This window comes from Equus przewalskii, chromosome X (genome assembly GCF_037783145.1).
Source record: "Equus przewalskii isolate Varuska chromosome X, EquPr2, whole genome shotgun sequence".
Lineage (NCBI taxonomy): Eukaryota > Metazoa > Chordata > Mammalia > Perissodactyla > Equidae > Equus > Equus przewalskii.
In genome coordinates, this window is record NC_091863.1 from 41,567,004 (window position 1) to 41,582,684 (window position 15,681).

General features: G+C 39.2%; 1 protein-coding gene across 1 annotated transcript in view; it reads right to left on the minus strand.

Annotated features, from left to right (window-relative positions):
• Positions 1-1,654: 1,654 nt before the first annotated feature.
• LOC139080856 (probable fibrosin-1) overlaps positions 1,655-15,681 on the minus strand; it is a 64,613-nt gene continuing 50,586 nt past the window's right edge. Inside the window, exon 3 of the mRNA XM_070603346.1 lies at positions 1,655-1,960. The gene's annotated coding sequence lies outside the window, so the exon portion shown is untranslated. The remainder of the gene's footprint in view (positions 1,961-15,681) is intronic.

Below are 15,681 nucleotides of genomic sequence, written 5' to 3' on the forward strand. Positions count from 1 at the left end.
TATTCCCAGACATTCACTGGGCACATTCTAAAACCTCAGAGCCTTTTAATTTGCCATTCCTGTTGCCTGAAACACTCCAGTTACTGATAATCATAAATTTCATAAATAATGACGGAGTTATTTGCATGGTAATGAACTTAATACCTCCCCCCCCCCACTAATCTGTAGATTCCCTACTGGTAATTAATCACCCTTTTTTTTGTTCATTGAATTTTTACCAACTCAAGCCCAAAGTCTGACACATAGTAATAGGCATTGGATAAATGCTTATGGAACAAATGAACTGAATCAATTCCTAGTAGGATGAAGAATTATTATTTTTTTTAACCCAGCCTTTCTGAAGGAAACAGCAAGAGGAAACCAGGGTAAGAAAGAAAAAAGTTACATAAGGAGCCACACAGGCCAAAACCATGCAGGGACTTAAAAGCAGCAGTATCCAATTCAACTAACCATCTCTCCATCCATTTAACCATCTAGTCAGCCTACCATCCATCTGTTCACCCAATATGCCATCTATCCATCTATCTATCCATCCAAATTATCCAATGCATCCACTCTTCCATTCCTCCACCCCTTGCAACTAACCATCCATCATCCAACTATCTACCCTTCCATCTATTCATCTAGCCAACAATAGACCCAGTCATCTATCCATTTACCCATCCATTCATCCATTTCGTCATCCATTCATCTATCTACCTACCCACCATCTATAAATTCAGTCATCCACACAGCTGTTTTTATCCATCCATTCAAATATACATCTGTATAACCATCATCCAATTATCCATCCATCTATTCATCTACCCATTCATACAAAAAATCATACCATCACCCAACTAGCCATCTCCCCTTCCTTTCAACCATCCATCCATCGATTTATTTATTCATCCATAATCCTTCCTCCAATCCATTTTTCATCTATCCAACTGTCTTATATTCCATCCACTCATTCAACCATGTGTTTATCATCTCTTCATGTATCCATCCAACCATTTACTCATCCACCTGTACATTCATAAATCCACTCAACTTGCATCCACCATTTCCAGGAGGAAAGAAGAAGCATAGAAGGGTAAAGGTAATGGTCATAGGAACCCCAGAACAGGTTTCTCAGAAGCCTCGTTGCTATATATGTATATGTGTTTGTGTGTGTGGTATGTAAAACCTGGTGCTTCAGTGGCCAGAGTAAACATTGGCAGAACAAACTTCCCATTTCTGATCAACACTTCTGGATTTCCTGTTCTGTGCCAGTTGGTGAAAGAGCAACACCTACACATAGTACACATAGACTGCTCTGGCACCTGAGGATTCTGTTTAGCTCGTGCAAATATGTGGCAATTGTGTCAGGGCCCTTACTATGCGCCAAGGACAACATAATGGATGAATAAAATGCAAGTGTGTCCTCTAGGGGTTCAATCTGTGCAATAGGGACTCTGGAGGTGGGACATGGAGGCAGAGAACCAGTATTCCTTTAAATTAGCTTGGCATCTTCCACCCAATAATCTGCCCAACCCTGATTCATCCTGTGACCTCTCAAAAGGCCTCCTTAATTCCTCTCCCCATAGATAGACACTGAGAATCTTCCTGATGCAATGCAAGGGAATGCAAAGTGAGGCTCAGAGGTAAGAGGTACCCGCCCTGCCTTACTTACTTCCACAGAGAAGCTGATACATAAAGAAGGAGTACTTGCAGCATCAGCTGAACCAGCTGTTCTATGGAAAAGGTCACCCTGCCCTCAGTGTAAGGCTCTTTTTTCACAGCAGAACGGAGGGAAGCTGAAGAGAGGAGTTGGGGGATGGACTGATGACCCTTCAACCCTTGTGGCCAGCCCTCCAGGCAGCTGTTTGAGGAGGAGAACAGGAAGGCAAAGGAGTTCCTGGAGGCAGATTCCAAGCAACATCAGCAATCACAGCATAAGCACCAGAGGTGAGCAGAGAGCACCCTCATAAGGGGCTACCTGTGGGGAAAGCAGAGAAGAGTGGGACTCAGAGCCCACCTGGGAAAGCTGTCCCTGGGGAGCATCAACTGAGATCTTAAGACATACAAATTCCCCCACTCTCACATCTCCATTCAACCCTCTTCCCTCCCTCCTCTTTTGTTCCTCTTCCTTTTCTCCTTTCTTATCCTTCTCTTCATCTCCGTCTAAGCTCTTTTTTCTCCTTCCCTCTCCTTTTCCCCCACCCCCTACACAAAATTCTCCCTCTCCTCTTCCTCCCTTCCATCACCTGTTCCTTCTCTTTCTCCTTTACCTCCTAATGTTCTCCCTTCACTCCTAATCCTTCTCCATGCTCCTTTTCCCCTCACTCTCTTTCCCTCCTCTCCCTATTTGTCCTTCAACTCCTCCCTCCACTTTCCCCTCTCCTTATTCTTTTCCCTCCCTCCTCTTCTCTCTCCTCCCCTCCTTCTTTCCCCCTTTCTCTTCTCCTCTTTTTCTCTCTTCTCCTCACCCCTTCTCCTCTCTTCTTTCCCTCTTTTTTTCTTCTCTTCTTTGTCTAACCTTCACCTCCTTCTCCCTCCTCCTCAATCTCACCTTGTATCCAGGATGATAGCAAAGATGGAAAAGCTGGATATGTAGTTCCTCTCAGAAACTCATACCACCTCAGAAGTAGGGACCAGCAAAGAAGAGGTATGGAGGCCAGGGAGGGAGGTTGGAGGCAAAGACAGAAACAGGGAAATGGAAAGGGTAGAGCTTTGTGCCCCTAAGTGAATGGATCCCTGTGAAGGGGCAAGCAGGCAAGCACGGGGCTACTACACAGGAGCAGAGGCCATGAAAGCCTTTCTGAACACTCTGTCTAGAAAGGGCATTCCTGCAGGGGGCACAGGTGGTGCATAGCTAATGAAGTGGAGCCACCGAGGCAGTGGAAATCAAGGGAGGTGCAGACTGAAGGGTGTGAGTGCTGGATTTCAAGGAGAACTGCACAACCCAGCCAAAGGTCCCCACCCACAACTCTCTCGCTCCCTAGGTACAGTGCCCTCTGCAGACCATCCAGAAGCCTCCTCCAGGACCCTGGGAGACCAACTCAGAACTGACCCCAGGAAGGGCTGCATACCTTCCTAGGAAGGGAGGAAAATAACCTTGTTTAAGTGTAGTCAAGTAATGCATCCCAGAGGAAGTTAAGCTGAGACTTAATGCACATTTAGGGCATTTTTTCATGTTAATAACAATACACTAGTGAACAATCTTTTACTTGCATGTTTGTATACATGTCCATTTATTTCCTTTAGAATAAATTGTTGAAGGGACATTATAGATTTAGTGCTTCTGCGTATTTAACCTTTGATGCAGGCTTCCATAAAGATTGAATGACTTCACAGTACTACCAGCAGTTTATGAGTGACTGTTTCACCAAATACACACCAGTTTAAAATTTTCACACAGGTACCCTCATCAGCTCCTTTCCACAGGTGAAGAAAGAAAGGCTCCCAGAGGTTTGGTAACAATCAACAGATCATTCGGCTGATTAGTGGTAGAGCCATACTTTTCACCATAGAATTGTTTGTCTCCAGGGCCTGTGACCTTCATTGAAATCCTGGGTATGATCAATCCTTGCTACCCTGAAGACTGAGACTTGCTCTTTATTTCAATACCTCATCTCTTTTTTCATGATCTGTCACCTAGGTTTAGGATTAACAGAGCAAAAACTAAACTAAACTAAAAGGTTAAGCAGTTTTTAGCCTTTGTACAGAGTTTTCTGTACTAATGGTAATTCTCCCCTTGTTAAAATGACAAAAGCAAAAAAGCCAAGGCCATCTTCCTGATCAAAGAGAGGAGGAGTCCTTTGTATAATTTGGTTTGATGAATCAGATTTGCTAGAGGTGGCCCTACTGCTGCTTTCTCTGTGATGTGAAAAAGTTCCCTGGAGTCCTTCTGTTTACTCTGGACTTATTGCCCTGCTGCCACACCAGTCTACCTCTGCCACTTCTGACCCTATGATGTTCCTCCCCAGGGCGTTTTGGTTCCAGACCAGTGACTGTCTCAGCCATCAGCACTCAGGCCTCAACGGAGGGGATCCTGCTCTTTCACCTCTGCCTCTTAACTCCAGGCATGGACTTAGGACGTTCCCAGATTTCTCACCGCACAGCAGAAACCAGGCTGTAATGTTTAATAAGATTTTATTGACACTTCTTGGACTGTGGGAGAGAAGTGTAACACAAATACTAGGACTTATAACTATTCATAGACCTCAGATCCATTCTGAGATTTCTCACTATGCCAGTTTTCTGCCTGACCCCCAGCCTGCCTCCAAATGGCCAGGGGCAGTTCATCACCTCCACCACCAGGATTTTCTATGAGCCTTTCCACCTCAGAATCATGGCCAAACTTACTACTAGCACAGAACAGAGTGTTGGAAAATTCTTCCCTTATCTCAGTCTAAGAAGGGGGAATTCTATAGTACCCTCATTTTAGGCCCCAAGACCCACCTTCATCTAGAATGTGTAACAGCAGACCATTCTTATTTTTCAGAGGAAACCCCATTCAGACCCTGTGGGTGGTCTGAGAAGACATTTATAAAATAATTGATAGTCTTTTTTCCCAGAGTTAGGTTATTACCACTCTTTCTTTCTTTCTTTCTTTCTTTTTTTTTTTTTTTTTGAGGAAGATTAGCCCTAAGCTAACTACTGCCAATCCTCCTCTTTTTGCTGAGGAAGACTGGTCCTGAGCTAACATCCGTGCCCATCTTCCTCTAGTTTATATGTGGGACGCCTACCACAGCATGGCTTTTGCCAAGCAGTGCCATGTCCACACCTGGGATCCAAACCGGCGAACCCTGGGTCGCCCAGAAGTAGAACGTGCAAACTTAACTGCTGCGCCACTGGGCTGGCCCCAACCACTCTTAAACAACACAAAAAAGTTGTTTTCTTCTTTTGTCTTTTTTCTATATATCCCATATATCATTCACTGGGTTTCTACATAAATTCCAGGTGCTAAGCATGATATTTTCTCTCATTCATCTTTAGAGAAAATTAGAAGGCACATTATTATTAACATTATTCATGCCCTTTGCACTGGGTCTCACTGACTTCCCCAAAATAAAAGAATCCGAGCACCTCTCCTGTCCCGCCATTGGAGTAGAAGCCATGTGCCACAGTGGCTAAGAGGTTGGGCTTTGAAGGGAGATGGATTGGGTAAAAATCCTGCTTCCACTATCTGCCTGCTGAATGACTGTCAGCATGTCACTGAACCTTTCTATCGATATCTTTATTGATAAAATTGGGAAATGCCTATACCTAAACTTATAGGGACTTTGCTTTGATCATTAAATTAATTACCATGATTAAAACACTTAAAAAAGTAGTTGTCTTATGGTAACTGTGCAATAAACATTAGCTATCACTGCGCCACTGGTGATCATGTCTCAAATCTGGTGTATTTCAGAGAACTCAACATTGCAGCAGCATTTCCATGCCTCTTGAAATTTATGTGACAAGTGACCACTAGTTTATTCAGTCCTTACACTTGTAATCTGAAGCCAGAATTACCCCATGGGAAAGAGCTTCTTACATGAACATGAACAGATGTGAAAGCCTGAGAGAAAACTCCAGAATGTAAAAGCTTTCCAATAGGTGTTCATGGCGGTGGCCACAATTGATACCCCAGGTAAATATATTTGTTTGCTAAGTTTGAACTACAAAATCAGGGAAGATATTTCAAGGCGTCTTTAAAACTTAAGAATAAAACTATTAAAAGAATAGTTACAGAAAAAAATTATCAATCAAAAGGTAAACATTTGGTCAGCCATGGAAACAATCAAAGTCAGTGCCCATTCCAGCACTGGCAAGGGTAGAAAAGTCTTATCCAGGGGATTATGCATATGTCAGATCCCATTTGCAAGGCTTTAACAATTACTAGATAGATACAATGGGATTATCATGAAGCCATTAAATAGGTAAATTTATGCACATTTCACGTTGGCTGTCTCCCATTCCTTAAAATCTGAACTATCAGACCATTTTAACGCTGCACAATCTTTTTTTTTTTTTTTAAAGATTTTATTTTTGCTTTTTCTCCCCAAAGCCCCCTGGTACATAGTTGTATATTTTTAGTTGTGGGTCCTTCTAGTTGTGGCATGCAGCATGCCACCTCAGCATGGCTTGATGAGCGGTGCCATGTCCACGCCCAGGATTCGAACTGGCGAAAGTCTGGGCTGCCGAAGTGGAGCAAGCAAACTTAACCACTCCACCACACAGTCGGCCCCTACTCTGCGCCATTTTGATGGACCCAGGAATCAACCATTCATTAGGCATGGGCACATAGATACATGCACACAACCACATTCCCTCTGCCTCCACATACCCATTACACACACACCTCCTCTCTCACATGACTTTCCTTGTCTTTGACTGATTTAGGATTGTGTGTGGCCCAGATCTGGGCAATGCGCCCTGAGGGGAAGTCTGCTGAAGTGCTTCTTGGATATATTTCTCTGCTCTTAAAAAAGAGATGCTGTAAGAAACCAAATCTTTCAGCCTTTGTATATTGCCCTGTCTGGATTTGAGGACTGGAAATGCTGCAGTCAAGCCTAGTCCCATATAGCTCAACAGCAAAAACGAAAATCATCATGGCAAGAGTGTTATATGCAGCAACATTTTACTTTGTGTATAATAGAGATCAATATCAACATTGGCATATGAGTAGTTTATACAGAGCTGTAAAAATTCAGAGTTGAAATACTCATCTGTTTTTCAGATATAAAGACTGAGTCCTGGTTAGCTGTGCTCCACAAATATTCACTGACACTTTAAACACTGCTAAGAGTTTGAAGGACACAGAGATGATTCACGCAGTGTCCTTGTCTCAAGGAGCTCAACAATATTGAGGAATAACATAAACATATCATTCGTGTAATAACCTATATCGAATACCAACTGTGTGCTCAATTCTTTACATTTGTTATTTACCAAAGACCTGAGAGAAAGATATTATTGTTCCCCTTCTGCAGTTGAAGAAATATGCTGAGATGAGTTAGGCAAATTAGGTTGTCAAGTGGTGGTGCTTAGATTCGCATCCAGACCTGCTGAACTCCAAAGGTGGGTCTTTTTCCATTCACCATGGAAACACTGCTTCTGTTACAGTTGTTGAGATACAGATTTCATTCTTGACAACAGAGTCATCTTCCTGGCAACACAGGAGGACACTTGAAAAATCCAGGAACTCACAAGGTTGTAGCATCCCTCAAAAGACTAAGTCAGAGTTCAGAGGATCTATGCTGAAACCAACCAGCTTGGGGCCAACTATCTGACATTTTTATACATCAGAAAGGATTAGGCAATTTGGACAATGACAGAAACATTAGAGGCCGTCTCTGAGGATCATGCAGGCATTACTTAATTTGAAAAGCTTGGAAGCTGGAGCTGTCCCTTCTGTTATTACTCCTTAAATGGGGTCCACGACTAAGAAAGCAGTTTTTCTGGAACAGTTATTAGCTAGGAAAGAGAAGGTGAAAGTCCTGCCTTAGATCCCTGTACCACTCACAGATAAACAAAGCTTTACTTCCAGAATTTTTCCCTGGGGAAGCAGTAGAAAAATACAGAGAGGCTTCCAGCAATCTTTCCCTGGAAGCTGCCTCCTGATACAAGTCTATTAACTTACTGTGCATATTTTAATAATTTATGGGCAAGCAGAGCCAGGGGAAGTGAGATAAGTTAAAATGGAGAAGACTATAAGAGGAAACTTTGTTGAAAACAATTGCTTGAGACTATAGACTGGCAGAACTAGAGTGGACAATTTATTACTACCACTACTCGTTCTGTGACCTTGAATAAGTAACTTATCCTCTAAGACCTATATGCTTATATGATTGCTTCTTTCACTGAGATGTTTGATCTTTGAAAGGTAGGGCCTTGAATGATTGGTCTTTGCATATCCAACTTTCAGGACACTTCCTGAAATCAAGTAGTCATCAATGGTTGTTTAACTGAATAATTAATTTATGGTAATAACACTGGTTAGAGAAATAGCCCTTTTTCCAATTGGAGGTAGTACGGTAAATCTTATCCGCATAGATAACTATATGTGAGATCTTTGTGTATCAGGTAATGTGGAATTCTCACATATTTTTCTACATCAACCTACAAACACACTAGCAAAATTACCCATACACACCATGAGCAACATTGTTTATACCTCATTCTTATATTACCTCTAGGGTTTTTGTCAGAGCTACACAGCTCATTTCATTTTATGCCTAATACTTTTATGTATATAAGAGGATTAATTGCCATAAAGATAAAAATAATTACAATAAAAAAATCAGCAAAATTTTGAAAATTTATATTAACAAGGAATGCAGAGGATTTTTAAATCCAATTATGCCTTATATAAGCTGTTCAGTTGATTCTCACATTGTTTCCTCAATGTATGCATTATTATTCCCTTATATAGATGTGACAAGCCAGAATTCAACTTATAGCTATCTTATTCTAAAGTACCAGAGTCCTGTAATATAAGAAGTCCCCAACTTACTCATGCTCTAGCAATTCCCACTCTTTCCTTTTCCCTTCCTCTCTGTTACAGCTCTTCACAATTTTCATTCCATCTCCTAACAATTCCAGGTGCTCTTCATTCCTGAGACTTACCTCTAGATCCAGTGGCTAAATGCTGTGCATACACAACACTGACTTCTTGTTTTGCCCCCTGTGATATATTACAATACTATACATGGATTTTATAACTGTTGGGGAAAGCAGTTCACCATGGGTCCCGAGCGTCTCTGCACATCCAAACTGCAGTGCCTAACTGTCCCTTGATACTAAGCAATTTCTGTAGTTAGTCACATAGGCAATTACATAGGTCAAGGCAATCTTAGCTTAACTACTGTGTGACTGCTTACTCCCTGGAAAAGAGAACTAACCTGTTTGCTGCTTGCTACAAAAGGTTCAGAGCCCTTGCTCTTTGCTTTCTCAGCTGTGGTACAACTCACTGTGTGTGAAGCCACCATCTGGGCCCTGTGGGACTTGGAGACAGGGACACCTGTGCTACCATACTGATGTTCATGCTGTTTCCTATGCTGTGAGTAATAAACTGTTGTGCTTTGATTCATTAAGTCTCATTATCTACTTTTGGCACCCATCAACTTTTGGCAAGCCAATCTGATTGCTTGCTCAGTTATCTTCTTTGGAAGTTTATTACTCCATGCCATCTTTTATAGAGTTAAGTATTTTCCCTGAAACTAACCTTTTGTAAAAACAACTTTGCTTTTAAGTATTTTTGAAATGAATAGATAATTGTTATTTATAATCTCCTGCCATTTACCAAGAATTTTGGTTTGTGAGGAGAGTTTTTGGTGCAATGCTGGCAACTTAGTGAGAGAATGTAAATAGGAGCTGAGAAAGAAACCAGATTGTCATCTTTATGAAGTAATATGAAGGAAATTGGCCAGAGGCAGGAGTTTAGAAAGGCAACTAGAGTTAGAGAAGGCTAGGATATTGGAAGCTGCAGCATGAATACTGGGAGAACCTGCAGTGTTTTGCTCAACATCAATGCTGTGTTGCTGCCAAATGGTTCTGTCAATGGTCAGTTTGAAAGGTCAGGACATAGAGCTAGGAGAATTGGGATTGAGGGCTATGGTAGGCTGCATGATGGACTCTCAAAGATATCCACATCCTAATTCCTAGAATCTGTGAATATATTTCCTTACATTACAACAAAGACTTTGCAAGTTTGGTTAAATTAATGATTTTGAGATGAGGAGATTATCCCGGCAGGCCCAATATAATCACAGGAGGGAGGCAGAAGGGTCAAATTCAGGGTCAGAGAAGGAGACCACAGAATCAGAGGTCAAAGAAGAGATAGACTTGAAGATGCTACTTTGCTGGCTTTGAAAATGGACAAAGGGGCCATGAGCCAAGGAATACAGGCAGCCTCTGGAAGCTGGAAAAGGCAAGAGAATGAATTTTCCCCTACAGCTTACAGAAGGAATGCAGCCTTACCTACGTATTTATTTTTGCCTAGTAAGACCATTTATGACTTCTGACCTCCAGAAATATGACAGAATAAGTGTATGTTGTTTAAAGCCCTAAATTTGTGATAATTTGTTATATCAGTAAAAGGAAACTAATACAAATTTTGGTAATAGAAATAGAGTGCTGCTATAACAAATACCTAAAAATGTGGAAGTAGATTTGGAATGGCAATGGGTAGGGGATGGTAGAATTTTGAGGACCATAATAGAAAAAACCTAGATTGCCATGAGATTTTGGACTTGGCTTGATGCTGTAATGGGTTCAGCCTTTTGGGGACTTTAGTGTGGGACGAATGTATTTTGGCACCTAATCTGAGACAGATGTGAATCTTTGTGGTAGACTAAATAATGCCCTCCCCAAAGTGTCCACATCCTAATCTCTGTAATCTGTGAATATGTTACTTTACATGGAAAAAGAGACTGCACATGTGATTAAGGATCTTGAAATGAGGAGATTATCCTGAATTATTTAGGTAGGTCCAATATAATCACATGAGTCCTTATAAGAGGGAGACAAGAGGGTCAGAGTCAGATTCAGAGAATAAGATCACAGAAACAGAGGTCAGAGAAGAGATCAAACTCAAGAGGCTACACTATTGGCTTTGAATATGGAGGAAGGGGCCATGAGCCAAGGAATGTAGAAGGCCTCTAGAAGATGAAAAAGGCAAAAGAATGGATTCCCTCTTAGAGCCTCCAAAAGGAACACATCTCTGCTGACGCTTTGATTTTTAGCCCACTAAGACCATTTCTGACTCTTGACTTCCCAGAAATGTAATAGAATAAATTCATGGGATTTCTAAGCCTCTAAATTTGTGGAAAGTTGTTCTAGTAGCAGTAGGAAAGTAATTCAGGAACAACTGGGCATAGACTACAACTTGGACAGTTGACCCAGTCCATCCAGAATCACTTGAATGGGGAAAATGAGAGCACACACAGAGACACACAAAGCATATAAAAAGCATGGAAAAAGCCATAATGTAATAATTGTCCCTATAAAGAGAAAGTATATTCCAAATCCAAGTATAGGTTCCAGAGCCACACATATGGAAAATTTTGTTATATGTGTATCTGTGGAATCCCTGTGTATGACAGAGGAGTGATATAATAGAACTTAAATAAAAACCAAACATACCTGTGACAGAGATTAATGATGGAATTGAACCATGACACTGCATGTGGTGGCACTGGAGAGTTAGGCATGGGTAAGAATGGCTAGAAGCCTACGTACAAGAAAGAGAACCACCATGGCAGGAGCAAGAATGTGTAGAGTATCCTGCTTAATGTGATGGGAAGACCCTAGTATGGGCAGAGCTGAGCAGATGTCTGTCTTTAATGGAGAGGATTTTGTTGTATGGTTGTGTGGGTGAGTGGTGGTGGTGGCTGTTGGGTAAGGCAGTGCATAGAGAGTGGCTTTAAACAACCACCATTTTATAACCTCTTAGATTATGTGCTGGTTGATTCTTCTGTCCCACTCAATATTGGTGGGTCAGTGGTCGTTTAAGGGCTTGACCAGTCTGGAAAGTCTATGACAGTTTATGTACATACCTGGGTCCTTGGAAGGGGATAGCTGGAAAGCCAGACTCATTTGGGACTGCTGGGCCTCCCTCTCTTCATGTAGTCTCAGAGCCTCTCCCTCACCATGCTGGCTCTCCAGTTGTTCTTACAGTAGGGTAGCTGATCCTCTTACAGGGCATCTCACGGCTCCCAATAGTGTAAAAGGGGAAGCTGTCAGGCTTTCTTAAAGCTGAGGCCCAGAAATGACACATCATCACCTCTTTATTCTTTGGTTACAGAGCCAGCCCACATTCATTGTGGAAAATAACTACAAAAAGATATGAAAACCGAGTCATCATTCATCAGAGGCCATCTTTGGAAACTAGTTAACACAAATAGGACAATGACTACTAAGGGAAACTTCGTATATGAAAGATGAGTTCATTTATACTCTCACCAAATTTTAGGTGCATCAAAGGTATTCCAGTGGAAAAGTCTAGCATTCGATTGCATATGTGGGGTTGGAGTTGGTGAGAAGCATTTGGCTGTCCAGTCTTCATCAAGGCATACTGAATAGTAGCCTGAGAGGGCATTAAAAAAAATAAGGGAGAGAAGAATGTCACTGAGTGCCAATGATTGCAGAGATTTTAACTAAAACTAGATGAAAACTGATAAATATCCATTGGGATGTTCATGTTGGAGGTCACTGGTAGTGACCAAAGATGTGTTGGTAACATGGTAGGTCAGAAATCATCTGATTGGGAAGGAGGTATGGAATGACTACCAGAAATGTTGGTGGAGGCAGTTAGGGTAACCTGCTATCTTAATCCTGAAGGAGGTATAGAATAGCAGCTAGGGCTGGACGTGAAGAGCAGGAGAGGATTCTTATACTGGATTACATGTTTCTTTCTTGTAAATTAAATTATTTTTTATTAAAATTAAATTAAAATACTTTTAATTTTTCATACTGTCTTTATCAGACTTAAACATCAAAGTTATATTTGGTTTATCTAAAAAATTATAAGCAGTTTTCCTTGGTTTCCAATAATCTAAAACAATTTATAAATCAAAGGAACAATCTGGTCTTTAAAAGTTTGGCAGAATTCCCCTGTGAAATCTTCTAGGACATGAGCTTTTTTGGTGGACTAGTTGATAACTTTTTCTCTTTCTTCTAGGACAATTGGTCTATTTAGGCCTTCTATCTTTAATAGCGTCAATTTTGGTAACCAGTATTTCTCTAGCGAAATTAGTCATCTCATAAAGTTTTAAAATTCACTTTCATAGAGGTCTGCAAAGTAGGTTGAATAATTTTTTAACATTTCTTCTGATTCAATAGTTATTTATCCTTGTAATTTCTTATTTTCTATGTCTGATTTCTCCTTTTCTTCTTGATTATGTTAGCTAGTGGTATTTCTATTAATATTTTTCAAGAAACCAGGAAAAACAATGTTTTGCTTTTTTCTACATTATTACTACATTCTACTTCCGTATATATTATGTCCTTCATTATATTTTGTTTTGATTTACTTTGTTGTTTTTTAACTTTTTGAACTATAAATTTAATTTATTTTTTATCATTCTTTAGTCGTTATTGATGAAAAAAGTGTAAAGCTTTGAATTTTCCTCTAACTATGCTTTTCATATGACAAAGGTCTTAATACGTACTGATTTCATGATCTCTTTTTTTTAAATTTCATAATTATCATTTCTAGTTTTTCTCTTACCCAAGTATTGTTTAATAGGTGATCAATTAATTTTCAGGGAGGAATGTCATTTAAAAATTAAAGACTCAGAGACAATATCAAGGGCCCAACATTCATGTCATCTGAGTCCCAGAAATAGAGGAAATGAGTACAGTGTTGAAAGATATTAGATAAATTAATGGCTGAAAGTTTCTCCAAATTGGTAACAATCATAAACCAACTAATTTAAGAAGATCATGAAACTTCAAACATGATAACCTCAGAGGAATACATACCCATACCCACTGTAATCAAACTGCTGAAAAACACCACAAATAAAACGTATTGAAGCAGACAGAACAAAAATTACACATTACCTATAGGAAAACAACAACTTGAATAACTGTGGGTTTCTCATCAGAAACCATAGTGGCTGAAAGGAAGCAAAACTTTTTTCAAGTGTTAATGAAAATAATTGCCAACCAAAAATTCTATATCCAGAAACATATCTTTAATGAATGAAGGATAAACAAAGACATTCTATGAAGAAGGAAAATGAAGAGGATTCATTGCCAAGAGACATTCTCTAAAAGAAATGTTGAAGGAAGTTTTTCACTTAGACTGAAGAGAAATAAAACCAGAAGGAAACTTGGAACATCAAGAATGAAGAAATAATAAGAAAAATGGTAAACATCTGGTAAATAAACTAATCTTCTCATTTACTGTTCTTTAAAATGTTTGACGGTTGAAAGAAAAAAATGTAACTTTGAAGGGATTTTCAGTGTATGCATATGTAATATATAAGAGAAATAGAAAGGAGGCAGTAAATGAATTTATAAGGTGTTAAGGATTCTATACTCCATTTGAAATAATAAAATATTGATTCTAAGTAGATTGTGAAAAGTTAAGTATCTATATGGAAATCTCTAAAACAATCACCAAAATAGTTATACAAAAAGATAAAGTAAAAAATACAGAATTTAAATTAAAATGAAATACTAATAAATGTTGAAATAATGCAAAAGAAGGCAGAAAGGGGAAATGGAGGAATATAGATGAGGGAGAAGAAAGAGAAAACAATTAAGTTTAGACCTAAATCTAAGCATATCAATAATCTCTTTAAATGCAAATGGTCTAAACATAACAATTAAAAGGGAAAGATTGCCAGAAAGACTAAAAATATGACCCAAATATATGTTGTCTACAAAAATCTCATTTCACACATAATGATATATGTAGGATAGAAGCAATATGATAGAAAAAGATATTCCATGCAAAAAATTATCAAAAGAAACCTGGAGCAACTTTACAACTATCAGACAAACTAGGCTTCCAAGCAAAGAAAGTTGCCAGCAAAAAAGAGGTACATTAACATCATGACAATGATAAAATGATGGACTCACAAAAAAAATGTTAAATACATATTCACTGAACAACAGAGCTTTACAATATCTGAAGGAAAAAAAATTGGCAGAACTAAGAAGAGAAGTAGACAAATTCACAAATATAGTTGGAGATTTCAACACTTATCTCTCAGTGATAGAACTAAAAAAGAGAAGATTAACAAGGGTAAGAATAAAACAACATTACCATTACTCACCTAGATTTCATTAATAATTTTAGATCACTGCACCTAATAATAACAGAATACGCATTCATTCAAGTGCATATAGAACATTAAAAAAGATAGACCATTTCCTGTGTCATAGAGTAAATCTTAACCAGTTAAAAATAGTCAAAACCATACAAATATTTTTCTTTAACCATAACAGAATTAAGCTATAAATCAATAATAGAAAGACAACAGTAAAAATTCCATGTACTTAGAAATTAAACACACTTCTAATTAATTCATTAGTCAAAAAGGAAATCTCAAGAGAAATTAGTAAATTTTTGAACTGAATAAAAAATACAAAACACCAAAATTTGTGGGATGCAGTTAAGGCAGTATTTAGAGGGGAATTTATAGCAGTACATAACTACTTTAAAAGAAGAAAAGTGAGAAATCAATATTCCAAGTTTCCACTTTAGGAAATGAGAGAATGAAGAGTAAAATAAAACCAAGTCAAGCAGAAGGAAGGAAATAATAAATATAAGAGAGGAAAATAAAGAAGTGAGGGGCCGGCCCTGTGGCCAAGTAGATGGGTTCTCATGCTCCACTTCAGCGGCCCAGTGTTTTGCTGGTTCAGATTCTGGGCACGGACATGAGACCACTCATCAAGGCATGTTGAGGCGGTGTCCCACATAGCACAACCAGAAGGACCCACAACTAGAATATACAACTATTTGCTGGCGGGCTATGGGGAGAAGAAGAAGAAAGAAAGAAAAAAAGAAGATTGGCAATAGATGTTAGCTCAGGTGTCAATCTTTAAAAAATAAATTAAAAAATAAAGAAAGTGATTATAGGAAAGAAATAGAATCAATAAAACCAAAAGCATCTCTTGGAAAGATGAGTAGAATTGATAAACTTCTAGCAGAAGTGACAAAGGGAAAATAAGACACAATTTACCAATATTAGGAACGAAAGAGAGGATCTCAAT